This window comes from Octopus sinensis, linkage group LG6 (assembly GCF_006345805.1).
Source record: "Octopus sinensis linkage group LG6, ASM634580v1, whole genome shotgun sequence".
NCBI classification, from domain to species: domain Eukaryota; kingdom Metazoa; phylum Mollusca; class Cephalopoda; order Octopoda; family Octopodidae; genus Octopus; species Octopus sinensis.
Window position 1 is genome coordinate 30,941,668 of NC_043002.1, and position 15,488 is coordinate 30,957,155.

Consider the following 15,488-nt stretch of genomic DNA (forward strand, 5'->3'; position numbering starts at 1 on the left):
GTACTTTATTTATCGACCCCGAAAGGATGAACGGCAAAGTCGACCTCGGCGGAATTTGAACTCAGAACGTGGCGGCAGACGAAATACCTATTTCGTTACTACCCACAAGGGGCTAAACACAGAGAGGACAAACAAGGACAGACAAACGGATTAAGTTGATTATATCGACCTTAATGCGTAACTGGTACTTATTTAATCGACCCCGAAAGGATGAAAGTCGACCTCGGCGGAACTTGAACTCAGGACGTAACGGCAGGCGAAATACCGCTCAGCATTTCGTCCGGCGTGCTAACGTTTCTGCAAGCTCACCGCCTTTTATTATTAATAATATTGTTGCCGAAGTAATAGTTATCATTGTCAGAGCTGTTGGCGTCGGTGCGTTTACTACGGCAGTTGTTGTTGCCGATACCATTGGCAGTTACAGTTGTTATTGGTGTTGTTGTTGTAGTTATTGCCGACATCGTTGTTATCGTTACTATTGCTGTTCATGCAGTTACCGTTGACCATAATGATGCCACTGTAATTTGATTTGTTTGAAGTAGTCTCCGCATTTATTGACACCTTCTCTCACTAATGATGGTTCTTATTATATTCTTGTAATTCTTATTACATTTCGATATTCTATGACCGCCCTGCTGAAGTGTTTTTTTTGTTTGTTTGTTCTTGATGAAGTTGTTGTAGTTGTTGTTTCAATTGTAGTAGTTGTTTTCCTTTTCTTTACAGTTGTTTTTCTCCGTTTCTTTTTCTTTTTTTCTATTTTTCATTCTTTTGTTTCGTGAGGTATTTACTGTTGTTGATGCACTGAGAAGTTAATCTTGTTTTTATGTTTTCTTTTCTGGAGCCTTTCCTATGAAGTTAATCATAGTGGTTTTAATTATATATACATGAGTGTAAGTTTATATGTGCGCTTGTATGTGTGTATATATGCCTATGTAATGTGTAATATATCTATCTATCTATTTTTCTATCAACCTTTCAACACACGCACACACACACACACATATATTATATATATATATATATATATATATATATATATATAATATATATATATATATGTGTGTGTGTGTGTATAATATATATATATATATTATATATATATATATATATATATACATACATATATATACATCCATGATAGATCGGTAGCCACTACACATTTTTTCTCTCGTTTTTTTTTCTGTGTCCCTTTCTGTAGAAGAGCGTAGGCTCGAAACGCAATTCCTGAGCGTTATACTAATACATCTCTATGTTTTGTACACCACCTGTCTTCGTCTTTTGCTTTTTTCGTGAACTCTCCCACTATACATACACACACACACACATACATACATATGTATACAATTTTCTGATTTTGCTCCGCATTACCTATATTTTCCCATCAGTAGAGACCAATCTACATCATTAGATGCTTGTACATAGAATAAAGAAAATTTAAAGGAAATTTAAATCAGCTGCTAGATACACCACCGGCCTGATATTTCATCTGTAGTAAAAGTTATTTTTCAACCGTGGTACGCAATGTTGGCGGGCTTCTGTCTATTGGCCGCTAATAAATTGCATATTCCACCTTTGGTTTTGCTGGGCTTAGTTGGACATAGATGGGCTGGGACTACTAATAAATTGTGATCACCAGGATGTAAATATGAAATATGTGTGCCTTTATTAGCATTGAAAACAACTTAAAAACAGCTACAAGGAGAGTGAGCCTCGTCAGAAACCGCGCCTATCTGTCAGTAGGGAAAATGTGCGATTATATTTTTGCCACCCGTGGAGTGCTTTCTTTGTAGGCTTCTGGCCGTCGGTAATTCAGATGTACCACCCTAGCCTGAGATAGGCCATATATAATGTCAATATCTATGTGTTCTGTTACTAGCAGAGTTGCAGTCAACTATAATTCATGTCTGACAGAAAACTCATTATAAAATATTATTTTAATATTACATAATGTTGGTATCAAATTTTGGCATAAGGCTAGCAAATTCGGAGGAGGGCTGCTAAGTCGATTACCTTTGACCCAGTTGCTCAAGTAACTCTTATTTTATCAACTCTGGAAAAGAAAATGAAAGACAAAATGGACGTCAGCGGAATTTGAGCTCAGAAAGGAAATAAATGCATGAAAAGAGCAAAGCGTTTTGCCAGCGCGCAAACGATTCTGTCAGCTGGTTATATTATAATATAGTACATAATATTATATATTAAACTATGATATTATTTATTAAAATAATACTTTTGGAGAAACTTTAATTAAAATTTCCTTTTTATTAAAATTCTGGGTTTTTTTTATGTAAGCATAGAAATGAAGTAATATCAGTTTCAAATTTTGGTACAAGTCCAGCAACTTCGAGGAAGGGGCTTAGTCGATTACATCGACCCAAGTGTTTAACTGGTACTTATTTTATTGACTCCGAAGTCGACCTCGGCTGAAGGCAAAATCAACCTCAGCACTATTTGAATTCAGAACGTAAAGATAGACGAAATGCCGCTAAGCATTTTGCCAGGCGTGCTAACGTTTCAGGCAGCTCGCTGTCTCAGAAATAAAATAATATCGAAAAAAACTTTTTGATTGTGATTTAGATAAATTTATGTTGATCTGTAATAGAACTATGGAAATCATAGAAAATCTTACTTGAATACCTTTCTCTTCCAAATATACTCGTAGAAATAAAGTAATTTATAAGACTTTTTCGTAAATATGCATTCATTTAATAACAGCTTATACCTTACTCTAATATCTCGTCACTTATTTTGATTAACATTTTCAAATTCAATGTTAAAAGGAAATCATAATCCCCCGCCCCGCAAAAAAATAAAATCTTGTGCTCAAAACAAGTGTTTGAAGAGACCAACACTACAGAGAATTAATCCTTGTAATTAAGTTATTAAGATCTTCCCGGCAATTCTCTTTTTAAGTGTGTGGTAAATAATAAATATAGATTACTTTTTTAAAGTACCTAATTTTAATTGCTACAAAGCTGACTTTGATATTGGCCGATTAACTATACTGATTATGAGAAGGATTAAGTCCACTTGAAAGTAGGTCCATTCAAGTCTTTGCATTGAGTATATTTTATTAGTAAGGCGGTAATTCATAAATAACACTTATCCATGGTCAATTTCCCTCCGCCCATGGCTTTAACCAGGACTCTCCTTTTTCACCATATATTGGATCCCCCCTCCTCACATAGCTCGGTGTATATCGCCGAGTGTCTCTAAAAGCTCTTCCTCAGATGTCAGCGCATTCTTAAAAGTAAAACCAGGCTCCTGTCCTGGGTAACCATCCCCCTGTTATACAACGGCCGCTTCCTTTTCAAAACAGTCTTCCTCTTATATTAGTCTAGATTGGTCGTTCTCCCGGACACTTCAATGATCTCACGCGAGAGCGTCATCCATCACGGTCCCCCATGCATGTTCTTAATTCGTCAACAGTTGCCAGTCCACTGTTCAGAAGCAAGTTATCCACATAGGTTAGACGTTTTCTTCACCTATAGATTCTTCAATTGACAGGTCAACTGGTCTCTACCATGAGACCAGTTAACACACAGGTTTTTTGGGGTGCCAGAAGCAATGACCAGCAATGCTCATTCTTCTCTGCTTTGGGTAGATTTTTTTTTTGCTTTTTTTTTTTGATTTTGTTTTTTTTTTAAAGAAAGCCGAGAAACATCATTGTCACCTTTCCTCACCCTTCTATCAAGACTGCTTTCCATTAAATGTTGTCTTTCGCGACGCATTTCATCTATTGTCCTTGTTCTACGATCTTACACAAACCTTGAACTTTTCCCTAACCACGATGGCAAAGGTTCTTATTGTTGCTGGTCTTGTTGTTGAAGCTGTTGCTGTTGCTATTCATCTTTTCACTGTATAGGTGGTGTTGGCATGAATACTTTTTAACTCTCTTAATGTAAAGTGTCCGGGAGAATGACCAATCTATATATTATTCACAGCGCTTATATTCTTATCATTTTCTCAAATCTTAGCGGTGTCACACTCGACGCTTCTTAGAAATCCTTCTTCAGTTTTTTCAAATCATTTTGTAACATTTCTGGTTACTTATATTAAGTATACCAATACCATATAGGAAAATATGTCGGAACCTTCGCCACCTATCCCTACCAGCAAAAATATTTTTCAAGTCAAGCGAATCAATAAATAAACAAACAATTCCACCAACTGGCTTACCCCCAAAGGACTATGAATACCTCATGATACCTAGAATCTACGTTAGATCTTCATTGAAGCAGTCTTGCAATCCTGTCAAACTAACGAGCTATGGGAGAATACGCTTGCCATAGGGTATTAATTCATGTTGTTCCTGTTCTAGTCTGTGCTGCTATTGTTATTGTGACAATGGGCTTTATTGTTCTTGTTGTTGATATTGTTGATATTTCCTGTGATGGTTATGATAGTGGGTGGCTATTCTGTGAGTTTTTTAATCTCTTGCTGACCATTCTAAGATTTTTTCCTTTGTTTTTGTTTTTGGTGAAGGGGCGAGGATTATGTCCGTGCTTTTTCTTTGTTTTCTCGTTGAGTTACCGTTCCGGCCTCATCCTGTTTCTATCCGTTATTCAATGACAAATCGGAGGAGAGCAGAGGCTGATCAGGGTGTGTGAGCTTGTATGTCCGTTGCATTAGTATTGGTGTTAGTCTTCGTGGTAGAAGTTTTGGCTGATCTTGTTGTTGAAGACGTTTCTGTTGCTATCCATGCTTTCACTGTGTTGGTGGTGTTGGCATGAAGACGTTATAACTCTCTTCATCTGAAGGCAGAAGGCCCTTCCCCACCTTGTTAGCTGCTGCTCCAGCATAACACTTGGGCCACTTTCAGTCGGAAATCTCATTATGTCACCATTTTTAGAATGAATTCTTAAGCTATCTTCAAAAACAGCATAATATCTAAACATACTCTGAAGCCATAACTGAAAGAAATTAAAGAATAGATAAGTCATGTGATTTATTTTTGAGTCACCATAGTTATTCGTTCACTCATATATGAATTACGTCATAAATAACCTTTAGGGAATCCTGTGCGTTTAGCTTTTTCTCTGGTCTCTTTGTTTCTTTACTGAGGTATAAGATTACTGCTATTAGTTATGTAATGCTATATCAGTTAAAGTGAGCATTCCTAAGGTTGTGGCTAACAGAATTGTTAAACAGGTTGTGTTATATAAAGGCGGCGAGCTGGCAGAAACTTTAGCACGCCGGGCGAAATGCTTAGCCGTTACGTTGTGAGTTCAAATTCCGCCGAGGTCGACTTTGCCTTTCATCCTTTCGGGGTCGATAAATTAAGTACCAGTTACACACTGGGGTCGATGTAATCGATTTAATACCTATGTCTGTCCTTGTTTGTCCCCTCTGTGTTTAGCCCCTTGTGGGTAATAAAGAAAAATGTTGTGTTATGTATATAACCACTACAAAATAGTGATATGCTGTGATGATTTTCCGAAAAGACACAAAAGCGAAATTCCATCATTCTTGGACAGAATGATTTCACTCTCGTACTTCAAGACAAGGCAAAAGCCTCAGTGCAATCTACCAAGCTGACAGAGATAACTACCAATTATCCTTTGAATCACATCCTACTTCTTACAAGAAGGATACATTGGGAGTAATGTTATCCTATGTATGCAAGACAGACAAGACGGATATAATTGGATCACTTTCCATGGGTCTGCTCGATTAGAACAAAAATTATCAACAACCAAAACAGAAGATCATAGAGAACTAAGCAACAATTGTAACAATAGAATCTCGACTGAATTACCAAGGATTTAATGTTTTCATATGCCTAAAGGATTTTCCCCTTCCAGCCATTAATCTGCCGTGATGGTCTTAAAACTTGTAAGTACGGGTTAATATGTTCATTGTAGTGAGACACAAAAGAATGTTTCATTAATTGAAATAACAATCTTAATGAGAAATATAGTCATTAAGTTTAATTACAATTTTTGGCAAGAGGAACAAGAGGGAGAACTTTAAAATTTAAATGGACTAAACATAACGTTAATAACTTCAGTGTTCTTAATATAGAGAGACTGAAGAGATAAAATCAGCAAAATATACCAAGTATTTGCCTTGTTTATATATTAGAGAGATAAATGAACCGCGCAAATAAATTTAATACAGCTCTAGTTAAGGCCTGAATACTATTACATCTTCGTTAGTAATACAGTAAATTTATTTAAGGCGTCGAACAGGCAGAATCGTCAGCACGCCAGGCAAAGTATTTAGTGGCAGATTGTCTCTATTTACGTTCTGAATTGAAATTTCGCTGAAGTCCACTTCGCCTTTCATCCTTTTGAGGTTGTTAAAATAGGTACCAGTTGTGCACTGGGGACGATTTAATCGACTTAGCCCGCTCCCCCGAACTAGCTGCCCTTGTGCCAAAATTTGAAATCAATTGAGAAAATTTATTTAATATTGTAATACAAAATCATTTCCAGTTAATCGGCATCATTTGAAGGAAACGTTAAAAAACAGGTCACATGTACCAATTATTTAGAGATTACAACAATCGATTACAACTATTCTATAGCAAACACATTTTAAAAGGTCGAAATAGTATAGACAATGGGCCTTTATTTCCACAGGGACTGGTTTGAAGAAAGGAGTTAATTATCTTCAAACTGGAATATATGTTCGAATACTGGCAACTAATGGAACTCCGCTAAAAATACCTAAGTGCCAAATGCACACGTCCGCGCCTGTATGTGAAGTATGAGTAGGATTGAATCGGGTGACAAATAGGTCTACTAGCTAATGAAACGCAGATGGTAACGGACTGGAACTAATAGATACTAAGGTATCCATAACTAACTAACGGGCCAACAATTTGATTTGTCACTGCCCTTTATATTTTACCAAGTTCCAAATTTGCAGTTGTTATAAAAAAGAACAACATCGGTGACATAAATTCAGTTGTTGTTGTTTTGCTTCAAATGGCCCCTGATCAAGTAAGAAACCCAAGATCAAAAGACATTCTAGCTTAGAACATAACGTTGTATCTCCCGGAAATAATTTACCGAGAAAGATGTTTTATCGTCAAGACGGTAGTCTGAGGGATATTTGGTTGCAGTTTCTTCCATGATATACGACTTCGTAAAGGTTCTTTCCTTTGCATTTTCATCGTATATACAGTATGGCTAAAGGTGTCAGATTAAGTCTATTCTAAGAATAACGAATTTAAGAATATAAGAATATAAGAATACAAAGAATGTATGCATGTATGTATGTATGTATGTATGTATGTATGTATATATGTATGTATGTATGTATGTATGTATGTATGTATGCATGTAAGTATACATGCAAGTGTGTGTGTGTGTGTGTGTGTGTGTGTGTGTGTATGTATACAGAATATCAACGACTGAAATAATTTCACTCCATCTATTTTTTTAATCAACAAATCAGAGCAGCTATTTTCTTGAATGTCAGTAATAGAGATTAAAATATTTTTAAAAATAATTATTGCTTTTCGTAAAACATCGTTTAGTTTCCTAATTATTTCGGTGAGATTATATAACATACCACTCAACACGCATGTGTACACACACACACACACACACACACACACACACACACACACACACACACACATACACTCACACGTTCACAGCTATACACGCACACATATATACATGCTCACATACACATATAGCTGTATGAATGTATGTAGGCATGCATGTGTGTATGTATATAACTAAATAGGAAAATATACGCATGGTTGTATGTGAGGCCATTGAAAAATAAACTATATGCATTTTCTTGTAAATATATATACATAGGTTTGTGTCAGTAGATATATCTATATATCTGTAATATATGTATGCGCGTATGTGTGCATGTGTATATATCATTGCTTGTGCTTAATAGTCATTATACATCAATGTGTATATGAGTGCGTGTATATGTCATTAAATGTGTCTCGTATGTGATTATATATATGTGTGTGTGTGTGTATGGATATATATACACACACACACACACACACACACACATATATATATATATATATATATATATTATATATATATATATATATAAGCAAAGAGATGGAGAAACAATGAGACTGAGAGGATGGAGTCAGAGAGAGCAGCACACACACATATGTATGTGCGAGTGTGTGTATACATGTACGTATGTGTGTGTGTGTGTGTGTGTGTGTGTGTGTGTGTGTGTGTGTGTGTGTGTGTATGGGACATTGTGTGTTAAGGTGTGAATAAGTGAAAGTGATGGAGAGAAAAGAAGTGTAAATGAAAAACCTCTGTTCACATTGCAACAATATCTCGAAGCAATAAAACTATAAACTCTATAATTGAATACTTGATATTTTATTTCAAACCAACCAGTCAATCACCGCCACCCCCTTTCCCTGCTACCACTACTACCACCCCACAGCCACCACCAACAACACAACCACTATCACCACCACCACCACCACCACCACTACCATCACGTCTTATCAAAATAATCATTTTTCGTGTGTGCCTGATTAATTGTTCCATTTTTTGTTCTCTTATTATTCTTATCGTATTAGGCACAGTTATTTTGTTGTTGTTGTTGGTGTTGTTGTTTCTGTTGTCGTTGTTGTTGTTGTTGTGAGTTTTGGTGGTGGTGGTGGTCTTACTGTTTTGTCGATATAAGTATCGTTGTTGATGATGGTATTGTTGTTGTTGCTCTTGGTGGTGATTTTATTGTTACTTATAAAGTACCATTTATTGTGTTCTGGAACCACAATAGCCGTAAGCAATAAGAAATGTTGGTTTCTGAATTCCTCTCTTCAAAGACAGCAGTTTGTCTCGATCTCTGGGTCGACGTTGATATTGTTGTGACCGTTTGGTACCGTTGATACCGTAGGCAGAACAACAGAATCATTTGTTTGAGAGCACGTGACTTATTTTTAAACACCTCACGAACTAATCGATAGTTCGTAATTTATATTTGGCATTTACTTGATATCTGTTTAGCTTACATCGCTAATGTACATGTGAAAACTGTTGAATGTCGAAGGCACACAATTCGCAATATTTTTAAAGCGTTATTTACACTACGTACCCCATTTCGCATCTCTCAAGGGTGTTATAGACAGTACTTAGGATTATCAGGTTTTAAATATTGTATATTTACTATCAAATGCGACATCCCAGATGAAAACTAAAGGCTTAGACCAGTTTCATAGCTTCTCCTAAATACGATCACATTTCCCCAGGAGAGGGAAACACTGCCATGGAAATGGAGTACGTAGTGTACATAATGCTTTAACAATTATTGCGAATTGCGTGCCTTCGACATTCAACAGTGCATTAGCGATGTAAGCTAAACAGATATGAATGCCAAAAAACACACTGTTGACACAGGTTTTTCTTTGTGATTTATAATTTCTTTATTACTGTGAACCAAGGGTACCACCTTCGTTAAGTACACAGAGGTAGTATGACAATTTTACAAACACCTTGAAAGCCATCGGTTTCAATGGATATGGTACTTGAAAGGTACATAAGTGTTCAACTCTGGTGGGAATAATGTTGATGCTAGCATGCAACAACCCTGCTTGACAACCCAAGTAATAAGAAAATGTGAGAAGCTGAAATTAATTAGTTTGACATGAGCTCTAAAGCCAGAGTGTAAGGAATCTATCGTAGGATGAACTTTAGCGGATTCGGAGTGTTCGCCAGTTAACTGGGGATAAAATTTCACCGTGACCAAGATCTGAAATGAGAACGTAGAAGGAAATAGTGAAAGTCTGTATGACATTTTGTATCGCACCCGTTTTTTTCTTAAGGCAAGAAGCAAACATAGAATTTTCTGGCAGCAAAACGTAACGATATATGACAGTGTTAATCATTGTATTACCGTATCGACCAGATTATCGGATGTTGTCATACACCGCTGGTAGTAATGTGTTTCCAGTTTTTCTTGATCACACTCTATTTTCCATTGTGAACCAATATATATTCAAATTATACCCGGACAAATTACGTTACTAAAAATAGAAGCTCTCAAGATTGAAGGAAAAAAGAAAAATCACTCATCAGGAAAACCGTAAGGCTGAATAAAAAATGGTTACACATTTAAACACTACTATCATCTGCATTCATTGATGCAATTCAAGAACGCTTGAGTTGAAAAGCGTGTACAGGATAGCATACAAATATACATCAACAATCAAACGGTTGCAGAACAGGACTGGGTTATTAAGAAATAAAACATAAACCAAAAATGATCTCATCGTTTATCAACAAACATAGGCCCGATGACTCACCCATCGGTCTACTGACAGATAATCAGAACATTCTCCATCAGGACACGTAAGAAGTAGCAGAGGTCCTGCAGAAACAATATTGCTTTGTCTTTATTGATATTGAGATTGACTGGTTATTTCTAAGAAGTTATCGTTTAACATATCTCCAACACAACTTCCTTTGCCACAGATATCATGGCAGTAATTATCAAAACTGAACATTATTCTTTAACCCAGATAGATTCCTAAAAGACTGTAGACACCAATATACATCTCCTCCAATCTCCTCCGATCATCTCCTTCAGTCATCCCAGTCTTCATGTCTTACAGTTAACTATCACCTAGTCACATTATTTGAAAATTTAGGTGACATCAAGAATAACTGGAATCATGGAGAGTAACTATCGCCTAAATACCAACTTACATGTTTTCTTTGTGGCAGAGATTATTCAACTTTGGTCAAACTCTTTGAATATCTGATGATATCCTAAAATATTTGGGAGAAAGATCCAAATATTGATGTTATATATCCCAACTTTAGCTAGGCTTTCAGCAGAGTCGATCACCTCTTCCTACATTTGGTACAGTCCATCATCTCTTCCTACATTTGGCAAAGTCATCTGTGGAAATCTGCTGCACTGAGTCAAGTACCTAAAGGTGAGTACAATCCAGCATGTTGTGATCGATGGGATTTATTGAAGCCTAGTAAATGTCCCCAATGTTATACCACAAGGGACTCTATTGGGACTGTTTCTCTTCAAGGTATGTATAAACAATATCTACTTTTATGAAGTTCAAGAAAATAAAAAGATTCATCGGAATTGAACTCAGAACATAAAGACAGACAATATACCGGTAAGCATTTCGCTCGGCGTGCTAACGTTTCTTATTTATTTGTTGCCCACAAAGGGCTAAATATGGAGGCGACAAACAAGGACAGACAAAGGGATTAAGTCGATTACATCGACTTCAGTGCGTAACTGGTACTTAATTTATCGACTTCGATAGGATGAAAGGCAAAGTCGGCCTTGGCGGAATTTAAACTCAGAACGTAGGGACAAACGAAATACTGCTAAGCATTTCAACCGGCGTGCTAACGTTTCTTATTTCTTTACTGCCCACAAGGGGCTACACACAGAGGGGATAAACAAGGACAGACAAAGGGACTAAATCGACTATATCGACCCCAGTACGTAACGGGTATTTATTTAATCGACCCCGAAAGGATGAAAGGCAAAGTCGACCTCGGCGGAATTTGAACTCAGAACGTAGCGGCAGACGAAATACCTATTTGTTTACTGCCCACAAGGGGCTAAACACAAAGAGGACAAACAAGGACAGACAAACGGATTAATTCAATTATATCGACCACAGTGCATAACTGGTACTTATTTAATCGACTCCGAAAGGATGAAAAGCAAAGTCGACCTTGGCGGAATTTGAACTCAGAACGTAACGGCAGACGAAATAGCACTAAGCATTTCGCCAGGCGTGCTAACGTTTCTGCCAGTTCGCCACCTTTGAAGCTGTTTGAATGTGGCTACATGCTTAACTACGTCGCTTTATGACTGACTTCAAATCGTGTCAGGGGAGCTCTTGTCTTTTATACTGAAGTGATCGATAAAGTAATATAGAGTTTCATTCAATCAATTACACCCCTCTTTTAAATGGAATGTCCTTGTGCTAAATAAGAAAATAATTCCAGTTTAAAATTTGATTCAGAAGCCTACATTTTGTGTGATAGATGTTAATGAAAGATCTATACCAAAAGTAAACTGTCAACACAGAGAAAATTATCCTTCAGTGAGAAACAGAACTGGGTTACTGTGCGGCTTACTGACAATTCGACTTCTTAATTCTTCACGAATCATGTAAAATCCATAGAGCTAACAGTCCATCCATACAGAACAAAACAACAACAATTACAACAACAACAAGGAGATGTGGCAAATTGTGGTGACATGTGTCCATTAACGACAGAGGATTAACATAATCCATTAAAAGCTTTGTTCGGAAATCTAGTGAAAGTGATATGCGAAATTTGGAACGTCTTTGACAGCAAAATTCGTTTCTGAACTAAAACATGTGTTGGAACAATTAAATGGTATCCTATAGGTATTTTATCCAGATGTTGTTGTTGTGACAAATAACGAAATAAGCTTCCTCTCGATAACTCTTATTGATATTTGGTCTTTGTGTGTGAGACTAGATTAATGGTGATGATAATGTTAGAAGAGGTGATGGGGATGATGAAGACAACAGTGACAATGAAAGAGACGGAGGTGGTGGTGGTGGTAGTGGTGATGACGACGATGATGATGTTGGTGGTGGTGGTGGTTGTGATGATAATGATGATGATGAGGATGAGGATGAGAATGAGGATGATGGAGGTGGTGGTGATGGGGACGACGACGGAGACGGCGATGATAACACTTGACGACTTAAATCGATTACGATATCTCTCCCATTCTGCTTTTTTTTTCTTCATGCACATTCGTGTTGTTCTTGTCGCTTGTAAATTTTGCCTTATTCAGCAACCGCTGCATATTTCGCTATGCACTTCCTCCCATTCATCCTCCTCCCTCCCTGCCTGCGCATCATCATCATCATAATCATCATTTGCAGTAGTAGCATCAGAAGCGGTAGTAGTCGTAGTAGTAGTAGTAGTAGTAGTAGTGTAGTAGTAGTAGTAGTAGTAGTAGCAGCAGTAGTAGCAGTAGTGGTGGTAGTAGTAGTAGTAGTAGTAGTAGTAGTAGTGGTGGTGGTGTTAGTGGTGTTGGTGGTAGTAGTAGTTGGAGGAGGAGGAGGAGGAGGAGGAGAGGAGTATTCGTAGTGAGCAGTATAGTTATAATAGTTGAGTTAAATATATAAACACCGTGTTAGTAATGTCTTTAAAATAAATTTATCAATTTGATGAAACCCAATGATGTTCATTTGATTTTCAAAATAAAACCGAGTACTAAATGGCACGGTAGACATATACAAGATTATCGATAACTATGAAAACAACAATAAATATTATTATGAAATAGAGACATCCTTGGCTACTGCATCTTAGCAAAGTGGCAAGATTGTTAATAAGAGGGTGATCGGTGGCAGAACCGACGGAATCAAAATAATTTGCTGCATCTGGTTACCTCACTTGACATTCACATTCCAACTTACACTGGAGTCGACTTTTCCTTTCATATTTCGTTGATTGTTGTTTGGCACCCAGTTTCGCCCTGATTGAAATGAATCCTAATCAAAAGAATATAATTCTTGACTATCAGACAACTGATATATATATATATATATATATATATATATATATATATATATATATATATATATATGAGATCCAGGGATCGAGTTCGCTTCAAGAAATCCGTAGTAAATATAAAAACAAATTTCAGGGACAACCGTGGTTTATTAAGACGGAAGGTTGTGAAAAATTTTTCATATCAATGTACGGTAAACTGAAAAATGTTCCTTTTTTATTTCAGTGTAGGTTAGCCACAGTCGCCTACCTTGGAATATATATATATATATAATATATATATATATATATTATATATATATATATATATATATATATGAGATCCAGGGATCGAGTTCGCTTCAAGAAATCCGTAGTAAATATAAAAACAAATTTCAGGGACAACCGTGGTTTATTAAGACGGAAGGTTGTGAAAAATTTTTCATATCAATGTACGGTAAACTGAAAAATGTTCCTTTTTTATTTCAGTGTAGGTTAGCCACAGTCGCCTACCTTGGAATATATATATATATATACATATATTGGGCTGTTCGGAAAGTGCGAGCCGATTTATAGTAGCGTAATTTTCGACTTATTTTAGAACATGGTTGAATCCATAAAATAGTATTTGATTACACTTCCATTTAGAGCACAGTTTAAGCTATCTTTTCGTGGAAGAAGGTTTATGTTCCTATAACCTGTGTTAATTCTGTAACTCTTTAAAATGGAAGATAAGAAAGTTCATTTTCAGCATTTGATGCTTTGGGAACCAGACAAAAATTGCTGCAGCTCGGCTGGCATGTGTTACCCCACCCTCCATATTCACCAGATATTGCTCCTTCGGATGTCCACTTATTCAGGTCTCTGCAGAATAGTCTTAATGGTAAAAATTTCAATTCCATGTATGACGTAAAAAGATACCTTGATGAATTCTTTGCCATGAAACCACCTCAATTCTGGAAAGAGGGTATTTTAAAGTTAAAGGAAAGATGGAGACGTATTGTGCAACAAAATGTTTCATATTTGGTTGATTAAAAATATAATGGTATTTATTGACCTTTTCCTTTCCTTTGAAAATCGGCACGAACTTTCCGGACAACTCAATATATATATACACACACACACACACACACACACACATATACATATATGTTATATATTGTATGTATTTGCATTGCTTATCAAGAACTATATTGTTCGATGCACCCGGTTGTAGTTTGAGGGTGATGTGTTATTTCCGACTGAGCAATCCCATACTGGTACATTTGGGGCTGAATGAAATGTCTATCAGTCATTTACTGAGACCGATTAACCGTTTGAATCACCCTCCACCCTTGTAGACATTTTGGTGATTCTGTATTCATACTTAACAAATCTCTAGTGATGATAAATTGTTATTTGCATGATGGACAGCAAGAATCGAAACAATGACCTGCATATTTATTCCCAATGCGTGTTGGCTGCGCGTTCGTAAGATAACGATTTTTTTTCTTTTTGAGTCGAAGTTTCAAGTTTCAGGACAAGAGTTTGTACTTTGCAGTCGTAGTTAATTTTAACGAACGTTTATAAAAACTTGATTCAATCTAACGCGACATTCTTTATGGCAATATGGTGGTAACGATCCTATCTTTTTTAATACTATCCTGGGAACGTAGACACATTTCCGAAATCGAATCAAATAATCCAAAACATTTGTGTTATTTCATGAGGGAGATAAATACTAGCAGCAGTAGATTTCGATAATTTTGTGCATGCCAGAAATTAGTAGTAGTAGTAGTAGTAGTAGTAGTCCATCCTTTATTGACTACAAAGTGCGAACGCAAATATATACAGGACAACAGAAAACAAGGGACAAATGGATTTTAAAACAGAAAACAGGCAAACAATAAAAAACGAAAACAGCAACAAAAAAAAACTAACAAAAAAATTCTCCAATAGTGGGGAGTTCCAACCAGCTCAACCAACACATCCTGGTCACTCCGACCGCAGGACGGCAACTCCTTTTCCCCTCAGCAG